Below are 10,468 nucleotides of genomic sequence, written 5' to 3' on the forward strand. Positions count from 1 at the left end.
ATATAAATAATTTTTTACCCAAAAAGTTTAAATAAATGCTGTACTACATTTGGAAAGAAATAATTTGTTGGGTTTGCCTTTTAAAAAATGGTGGAAAAAATGTAAAATGCTTAGTATTTAGAACAGCACTGACCATTTAGGATTACAAAAAATCACTAAGTACCACCACAAAACTGGGCAAAAAAGAACCCTTCTTGTAATGTTCTTTGAAAATAATAAAAATTCCTTCTAATCCATGCTGAGAATCTATTTGGTGAAGAACAGCATTGATTAATATTTACATTTTTGAATGTTTATCAACCTGAACAACAGTGAGATTCAATTCTCACCTCCACTGACATCCAAGATTTATGCTGGCAACATTTTGGCACAATCTTTAAGCTACTGAACAAACATGCCCCAAGACAAGTCCTGAGAGGTGTCTATTCAGGAAAGAATAATCTTTGTTTTATCAAAATAAATAAACAATGGGTTTGGGGGAAGAGGTGTTTCTTATCATTTCTGCCCCCTCCTCTCTTTTCACGTAATTCTTTTTGAATGATAAACCTGAAACTTAATTCATATGCTCATAAATGAGCAGATTTGAGGGAGGACCTTACCTTCCTTCAGCTCTGCCTCTCATTTTCCTATGTGACTAAATCTTTACTTTCATTCACACTGAGACTGATCAACATCACAAGGAAGAGGAGAAAAAAAAAAAAAAAAAGAACAACTAAAAACCACAATTAACTTCAGTATGCCTTTGACAAAGCCTAGAAGCAGCAGCTTATGGATCTATCAAGCCCAGAGTTCCCTCTTATACCCTTGGTCAAAATCTCTCTCTTATATCCCCACTATTTAATTTGTCACTTTCCAAAACCTGTTTTCTCAAATTTTGCCCAGGCACACACTACCTTCACTTTTTCAGCCCTTTGAAAGCATACTGTCAGATATATGGTGAACTATATAGATCTTTGGGGAGTCTCTAACTTCTTGGCTTTCATTGCAAAACCCTTCTGCAATGTACTTTGAATACCCAGAAGATCAGCATCTCTATCAGGAAAAAAAAAAAACAAAAAACAAAAACCAAACAAACCCACAAAACAATCCCAACATAAAAGGACAAAAAAATTTTGAAGAAAAAGGTACTCAGTGGTCTATTTCCAATAGGGAACTGAGATAAGTTCTTGTATTGACAAGGGATATGGTCCTGTTTCTATGAAGAGAAATTCAGAGCAAAACCTCCACTTAGGTGCCTTGCCTGATCCTCCAGGGAAACCCTTCTCACTTCATTGTACATAAAAGAGTCTAGACAGATTGTTTCAAGAGACCAGCCTAAAATGAGGCAGAAAGAATACTATCCACAGGGAATTTGTAAAAATTACTAAAGATACAGTCTGAAAAAAACCTGCTCAGAAAACTCTGAATTCAATTCTGATTTCAATAGAATATTCAAAATGAATTTCTTTTGGATTTACTGTCCCCATAGAAAAAGAAAAAAGATACATTTAGGTCACACACTTTGAAAGACTGAATTTTTTTCTATATATAGCATGAAAATCAGAGGGATAATACACTTAAGAATTTTTTAGTAGAAACTTCTCATCTTAGAAGTTGACAGAAAACTTTTATATCAACTACTCACTAGAAAGGAAAATTCTGAGGAGATTAGATGAACAATGGCAAAAATAGCGTGCTGTATCTCCACAGAATTATATCCTGCTTTAAAATACATATGCAGTGAGGATTATTATTATTACCATTATTATTGGATAAAAAGTGTGATAATAATATAAGGAATGGTATTCCCTCTGTGAGTAATAAGGAAAAAAAAAAATGTATGTTCTCTACGTGTATTACAGGGGGAGGAGGAGGGGTGAATCTGAAAATCAGTGAAGAAAGGGAAGAGTTGCATCTAGTTTGATTTATGTCTGCTCTTCTTTTTATGTGTAGCCTGGGGAGTCTCATGATGATATGTAATGAGTCAGGGTGAAATGTGTATAAATAAATGCACTGCCAATTTGTGAAGGCTCTTTAAAGCATCTTTTTTTATACACTCCATTCCAAATTGCATTTTCCGGGGGAGAAATGGGAGACATCACGAAAAGACAGAGCTGACATAGTAAGAAAAATCTCCACTTTTATTCCATTTCTTTTTTTGACTTTGCTTTTTCCTTTTTCTTTTTTTTTTTTTTCCTTTTTTTTTTTTTTTTTTTCCCAAGGAAAAACATTGTCCAATATTTCTTCCTGATGCAATAATAACCAGGTGGACAAAGTTCAAGATTAATACCTTTGACAGATCTCTGTATACAAGAAAGTAGCATGAAGAAACAAGTAGCCCTGGAACTAGGGAACTCCATGGGATAAATACAGTTTTACTGGCAAAAGACCACAGTACCTTTTCTCCTTCTTTTTTCCCCTCTTCCTAGCCCCTCCAAATTGCAATTCACTTTGTTTTCCTAGAATATTTAGTGTGAATGTTCAAGCAACTCCTTCACTGGCCAAGGAGAATATATAATACCCTAAACAATGTTGTTCTTTATGGAAAAGGCAAAAAAACCTCCAACCAACCACCCCCTAGCAGTTCCAAAATCTAACTTGCTACCCAAGAAACAGAAAAACCCTGAATCTTTCTATATCTTCAAGTACCCTTAATTACAAGGGGTAGCAGAACTGCAGGTTTCCTAGGTTATGGTAAATCTTTGTTCAACCATAGTCAGCTAAGGTAGCCAATCCAGCATTTTTTATTAAGACAAAAAAAAAAAAAAAAAAAAAAAAAGAAATATTCATCAACCCTTATTTTTAATTTTATATTTTCCCCTCTCCCAGTCCTCACTCACTGAAAAATAAGAAAATGTCTGGAAGATGTTTCTTACAATAGCAACCTGAATTATAATGTGTTGTAATTCAGACGCCAGAAAAAAAAAAAAAAAATCCCTTCTCCTTTATAATGATGAGATTTAAACTGTGTTCTTTATATTTATTTTCTTTTATTCTAACAGATTTGCTTTCCAAATGCATTCCTTCCAATCATGAAGAAATTTTTAATAATTTACAAGACTTAAAGAATAGTGGTTTTAAGAACCAAAAGCAATATTGTGAAATTCAAAATAAAATTACAAAGGCTGTCACTTACATGCAGAAAGGTGTGTGTATATATATATACACACATATATATATATATATGTATCAACATTCTTTTGCTATATGAAATGTTATATATGCCTAATAATCCTCAGATTCTGATGGAAAAACCTACTAAAAATCAGTTATGGTATTCAATAACTGGTAGGTGGGAGTACAGTGTCACAAATTCCTAGGAGTTCAGGAGCTCCTTTATTAGAAATTAGTTTCAAATTACCAGTTTACAGATTTATCATTCTAGGACATCCTTACCCAAATTCTAGCCTTCACTCACTACCTGGCGAAGCTCAAAATGAATTAATGCAAGGTAAAATTCTGCCATGACTTTGTAGCAATTATTGCTATTCACTGGAGATAATGCACCTGAAATACTTGCTACTTCTGCCTGAACTTACTTGCATTTGCTTAGAAAGCTGCTAGGAGTTGCTTGAAAAGAAAATCGAAGTCAACTATATTTTTATGAATCAGCGTGTTGCCTATCTCTCAGAAATCGTCATTATCTACGGAAATTAGAACAAGTAGCCTTCTTAGTGGGTAAGTACCTGTTCTGCTAATGTACTGGAAACACTATTGATTTTAATCGATAAGAGTGACTAATACATCATCATCATCCAGAAGTAAAAGGCATTTTCCTCTATGAAAATAAACACCTTCCCGTGAGCTCACTGTTTATCTTTTGATAAATGTCTCTGCTGTCCTTCTGTACTTATCACTCGAGAAAGAGGAGACCATTATCCGCGATAGCATTCAATTCCCCTGACATTATTATCACTTGCACCTCCTCTGTCTTACACCTCTTGGCTCTTTCACCACCTTCATGTTTGGGGTAGTATTTATCAAGGGAAGTTGGAAATTACCAGTGCCTCAATTTTGCTTTTCATCTGATTCATGAAGCACTTCTCAATGTGAAACGCAGTTCATGAATTGCTGGAGAGCCAGCAGAAGAATAGTAGTGCATCTATTTCCATACAAATGGCCTCATTACTATGCAGACTTGGGATAATTTATAAGAAGGGATTCTTGTCTGAAAACAGGGGTCCTGCTGGCAATGTCCTTCTGTTTATACAGAAATAATCACAATTTCAAAACTGTTTAAGAAATATAACTTTTAAATCAGTAAGGTGCACCTCACTTTGACCCACAACAAAAGCACTTATTAAGTGTGGAGCTTTGGCAGACAACAAGGGCCATTTTAGTACTAGCATGCCATTTTTTCACCACTTTATAAAGCAGTGAAACCATATCCTGAAGAAAGACATAAACGGCAGTTTTAAGAAGGTGTGAATATCAAAACAAAACACGTTTAAAATGCACAGAGATGACATAAGATAAAACATATCTAAAATAAAGATTATCTCTATAATTGCACGTAAAATCAACATATTTACAAGACAAAAGCTGTCATCATCTCCACTTAGAAGGTTTTGTCTGCCTGTTAATGTTTGCTGGGTTTGTGTTTCATCACCTATTATTTAGAAAGGTTTTATCCAGAGATTACACAGATGACTGAGTTTAAGCTTCCTTTAGATTAAAAGAAAAATGACTGCATATTCTACAAAAGTGTCTGGTTTACAACCTCTATCTCACAAAAGTACATCGCAAATATCAAAGAAACTGGGTTTGTGTGAGATTCTGTTGCAATTTTCCTACCCTAGTCAAACAACAAAATGTCTCACAATATTTTGCTGATATTAGTTATTTCCTGCTCTCTAATTTCACAGGTGAAATGTTCTGAACTGTATTCCTAGTATAGCTATACCAAAAAAAAAAAAAACAAAAAAAAACCACCACAAAACTCCTCCTTTTTTAAAGGGTTCTGAAAGAGAAACAGACTCAAAAAAGTAATCTTTTGTAGATACATCCACCTCAGTCTCTTACAGGGAATGAAGAAGGTCCTTCTCAAAGTTTTACCCAGCAAATAGAAAAAAAAAATCTTAGTTTCAGGAGAAAGCAAAATTATGGAATGTGAAAGAAACATTTATTTCTATTTAGCTTGCTTACTTGAGTACAGCTATTTATAAGTGCTGTGAGGACACAGTATGGCAAAGCTGCTCCCTGTTCAGCTCCTTCACTTTGTGTGCACAATGCTTAATTTTGAATTTAATTGTAATTTGAATGACGATTTAAGCAGATGGAGAAAACATGAGTGCTACGTGGGATGAGCAAAACATTCAGAGACCATGTAGAAGGAGAGCAGCGCTGGCACAGAAGGGAAGAACACAGATCCCCTGCCCTTATCCTTTTCCTGTGTCAAGAGGAGTGCAATAGGACTAACTGGCATACGCAAATTGTTTCAGATTATTTTGTTGCTTTCTCTCTCGAATGTTAAATATTCTTCATTAACAACTAGTGTAACATCAACATATCTTCCTCAGCTGTACTGTTAACTTCACAGGGATGTTTTACCCTGACACATCCTTTGGGGTATCACTGTCCGAAGCGCCAGTACTGCCGGGGACCAACCCCAATCCATAAGGCTGGAAGTTGTTTACAAGCACTATACTCAAACACTGACTTCATACCAGTTTTCTCTGCAATCTTGGGTTTTTCACATTAACAAGTCTCCCACCTGTTAAGAATGGCTATCTCCAATGCCAGCGCTGAACAGATTAACAGAATTATATATTCAGTTACAAACCACTTATTGTACCAGCTGAAGGGTGAAATTCATTATGAATGTCCCTACTCACAGTATAAATTCTTAAACGGAAAAAGCACGTACAGTTTAATTTCAAAATATGGGAGCAGATTTTTTCTATGATTCTGCTACTGAATATACTTACATTCTAATAAATCCTTAATTATCTGGAAAGGTCCACCAAACCAGAACAAAATTCATCATTCACATTAGCAGCAACATGTTGTCAAAGGACAGTCTTTGAGCAATCAACTGTATTTTAAAGATCTATCAAAGAAAAACTTCATTTCAAAACTCGGTTGTCCTTAGCATTACTTAAAACTAGCAAACTATAGACTGAATTTGTAGGTAAGACCCATTTTCTAAATATAACAAACTGAAGATATTATATGACCAAAAAAAGAAACGTCAAGGCCTTTTGGAAATCCGGACTTCTCTGAAAATATTTACCTTTTATGAGATAGCTGCATATAGAAGGGGACACAAGACTGTTTCCATGAAAGGTACGTAACTTATTCCATGGAAATGACAGGGACACAGAATTATTAAAAACATGACTCCCCAAAACATCAAGTTTAGAATAACAAGCTAGTGCCAATTTAGCCACCAAGTAGCTACAGTAGCACAATGCTTCACATTTCCACCTCACAATGGAATTGTAACCTTACCGGAACAGCTAACCAAGTAACAAAACCCGAAGCAGTAATCCTTTGAATGGCAGTATCAAGTAGCATCTGGAAATCCTGATCTCAGGCTCATGTCCTAGGCATAAATTTTTTCCACGTTTATTAACTATTCAAAAATCATTAATGCTCACCATGTTTGCCCTCATTTGAAATTTCAGTTCCTCAGACACTAAAGGTATCAAGTACTTGTGATCCACAAATTGGGATATTTGTGAGGGGGAAAGCACGTGTGTGAGGGGGAAGGCACCTGTGTGAGCAGCTCAAATCACTGACAGCCCCATATACTGATACACTGAAAAACTGTGACCTGAATTTCAGTTTTTTTAAATTAAAATGTAAATTCAGAGGGTCATGATTCTAATATTAAATTTAGCTTGACTGTAAACAATACATGCCTGTAAAGGTTGTAAGAAGCACAGAAGAAGCTGAATTGCACTGCTCACTGAAGAAGCACTGAAATATTGAGATTTTTACTCTGAGAGATGTTGGGAAACATAAACCCATACAATTTATAAATGCTCCCAATGGCCGAGTCTGCAGAACTGTTGTAGCTGAGCATATACTATCAAAGAAACAAAAGAAAATGGATTGTATTTATGAGACACAGCAGCCTCCACATACTTTTCTTGAAACTACTTGTTCTTGGCCTAGAAGCCTTTGTAAATGTTGTGATAAAGTAAGTGCCAGAACAGGGAGCAGTCATGCATGTGATAGGAAAATTCACTAGCGTGGCAGGGGAATATATATGAATGCTTGCGTTTGTTTGTTTGCTTGTTCATACTTTTTACAGCAGAAAGACATTATACTGGATGCTCTGAAACACTTCTAAAATATGCAGGATTTTACAAAATATTTTCATAATTATAAAGGAAGAAATGTTCTGCTTTCTTTTAAGAATGATTACAGGAAATTGGTCATGGCAATTTAATATCCTGTGTTATGTGGCTTCATCTCTCCCCATTCTCTGCTAACCTGCTGGAAAAGGTTGCTGTTGATTTATGCTTTTGTTTGTGAATTACACTGTAGAGTATCAGAAGCAATAAGAGCTGGAAAATTGCTTCTTACAGTCAATGACCTCCTTGTAGTTTACTTCCTTATTTTATCATAATGGAGACATATTCACATGATGGAGATTTCCCTACCAAAGAGAAGGCTCTGATCCTTGACCTTAATGACAATGTTTTTCTACCTGCTCCAAGCATTACCAGGATTTTAGTGACAGCCAACTTCGAGCAGAGATTAAAATAGGGTTTGTTATTCACTGATAAAAGTGCAGTCTACTGAAATAACTACTGCTGTTAAGAAAACAATGGTTTATCCTTTAGATTACAGTACCTCTCTCATATAAGCTTTCATTTCTCTTTGCTGGCTAATTCATCTTGTAAACAGGACCAGCACTGCTTGATCACCACTGTTAAGGCTATTTATTTGCACCTCAGAATGAAATAGAAGTACCTAATAAGGGCCCAAAGACTTCCGAAATCAGTGAGAGGCTTTTCCTCAACTCCAGGAGGATCTGATCAATCTCTATACAGAGTAATTACATTTTTCAGATGAGGTACAGAGGGCCGCCTTCTCCTGCCGCCGATACTCATGTAAATGAGGATTAACGCCATTGCAGTTGAGCTAATGGAATTACATTGCTATATGTGACAACCAAATCAGGCACTCAGCAGGGGCACTTTCTGGGTAAAGGCTGAAAGTCAGTCCGTGAAAAGACGACATAGAGATGCCTCACATAACATTTTCTGTGAGCATAAGCACTTGTTACTAATGACAGACTGAGTGCTGTAATACACGCAGAGACATGGTCAGCTAGTTAGGATCAAATTGGGCATCTGAATGTGGCTCAGTCATTTAGCATCAGTAATTGATTGTTCACAAATACAATATTTCTGGAAAACACCATGAATCTGTTACAGAAGTAAACTTCTTTTTCTAAGCCCAGCTCAGGATTCGCTCCTTCCTAAGGAAACAAAACCTATAAATTCCCATTGTCCATTATCCTCCATCCTGTAATTCTCCAAACACCAGACTTTTCATCCACTCCTAAGAGCCAAGGTCAAGCCTATCTGACATTGGCGTAGAATTACCAAAGATGTTAAGCTCCCAGGTTTGTCAGAAGAGGTGGCATGAAACGACCAAGGAGAGAGACAGATTAATACTCCCACTGAAGAAGTGTTTACAGAGCAGATTCAACCATTATTAAGAGATTCCACACAACAGATGGCACTGGAGAAAATCAAGCGTCATGCATTCTGCCACTTACAGAAATACTTGTTAAATAGGATGCAGAATAGTCGCTAATGAAGATAACACGTAAGAGAGCATTATTCTGCTCTAAGGCTTGATTTGACTCGGATTTTTTTTTTTTTTTTTTTTTTTTACAGAATTTCTTTGATGCTTTTTTATTTTAACACGTTTTGTTCTGTTACCTTGATGATATGGCAGTAAACAGCGGAATGAGATTTCTCCTAGGTTTCTTGACAAATTTCATTCCCTAAAAAAACACAACTGAGGTTGAAAAGTCAGTTTGCTTTGTCTTCCTTACTGTGCCGCTCCAATTAGAGCCTCTCTCTGTTGATGAGTTCTTGCTTGTCTCATCTTGTTAGATGTTGTAGTCTTCACACTAAACATTTTTATATGCAGAGTTTTGATGTCTCCTTAATTTAAATACCTATTGTCTTCCTGCAAATTTAATAACCTATTATTCAGTCATGTTCATGCTTGTTTTATTCAAATTTTTATATCTTGGTTTACAGATAATTTCAGGTAGCACAGGAAGATAGAATAGAGTAAAAGAATATGTTCAGGGTTGTTGTGGATTTTGTTTTTTTAATTAAAATAGTAAGGATGAAATTGCTGTATATGAAAGTAGAAAAGAGTATCAGAAGTTCCACTCACCCCCAACCTAGGCCACCAGGCCAATCTGATAAATACATATCAATTACTGTATAGAATAAGATATATATGCACAAGGCTGATGAGTTTACCCTCTGGTTATGGCTCTCCAGCTTCAATTACTAGATAATCCCTATAAGTCTAGAATGACTGAAAAATGACAGTGACCTAGTGAAACCCCAGTTTTAGAAATGACATTCAAAAAGTTTCAATAGAAGTGAAGAAAAATCCTTGCATCATCAAGTAATTTAGGTCCTGGATGTTAAAAAATGGCTTGGGAGATACAGGTTCAAATTCTTAAAATCAAAATAGGAGCAAAAGTTAGGTCCCCCACTCCAAAAGCATGTGGTCACCATGAAATACCTACAAATCAACGAGCTGGGGTTCCCTCACAGAGGTGGCAGGCATGTTCCGAGATTGCTGACTGAACTGAGCTCTTTCATCAAGGGTCGCCTACAATTCCAGATCCTGCCTGGATTTGGGCTTTCAGAGAGAACATGAAGATAAAGGAAGAAGTAACTCCAGATCCCTGTATTACAGTAAAATAGTAAAGCACCTATGCAATGAGAACAGTAACAAACTGAAGATTTCCTTGGACATGAAATAAAATTCTTCTGACTTACGTGGTTACCTCCTACGCAGCCTCCGTTCAGACGTCAAGGTTTCCTGTTGGACCCAGGCAAAGATTACTGTTCTCTCAGGACAGATGCTCCAAATGAGATCTTCAAGGAGATCAAAGACATATTAAAATAAGGATAAATACCTTCTGAATCTTATGTCTCCTTTCCACCTTAATTGAGAATATTCCAACAAGTTGCCCCACTGCTGTAGAGAGCAATGGAAATAGCCAAAAGACCACAAAATTCAAGCCAAGAGGAATGTACGACCACAAAAGCACAATCACAAATGTACAATCACAAGCACAAAAAAGTTATTGCTGTGATACAACAAGATCACCACCACCACCACGCTCACAACAAGGGATGCAAAGGCACTAGCACGCCAGTTCTACTGGACTATTTTTCCAATGATTAGGTTTCCCATTACAAAGCAGAGGAAATTATGTTTTTACCATCAATAACATAATCGATTATGATGAACAACTGCAATACATTAGATC

At 36.1% G+C, this 10,468-nt stretch overlaps 1 long non-coding RNA gene across 2 annotated transcripts in view; it reads right to left on the bottom strand.

Moving 5' to 3' along the window:
* The window catches only part of LOC113482443, a 32,010-nt gene extending 21,947 nt beyond the window's left edge, over positions 1-10,063 (bottom strand). For both annotated transcript variants that reach the window (XR_003398848.1, XR_003398847.1), the window contains exon 1: positions 9,972-10,063. This is a non-coding gene — a long non-coding RNA (uncharacterized LOC113482443). The remainder of the gene's footprint in view (positions 1-9,971) is intronic.
* Positions 10,064-10,468: the final 405 nt, after the last annotated feature.

The sequence above is a fragment of the Athene cunicularia genome, assembly GCF_003259725.1.
Source record: "Athene cunicularia isolate RWA chromosome 7 unlocalized genomic scaffold, athCun1 chr7_part1, whole genome shotgun sequence".
In the NCBI taxonomy this organism is placed as follows: domain Eukaryota; kingdom Metazoa; phylum Chordata; class Aves; order Strigiformes; family Strigidae; genus Athene; species Athene cunicularia.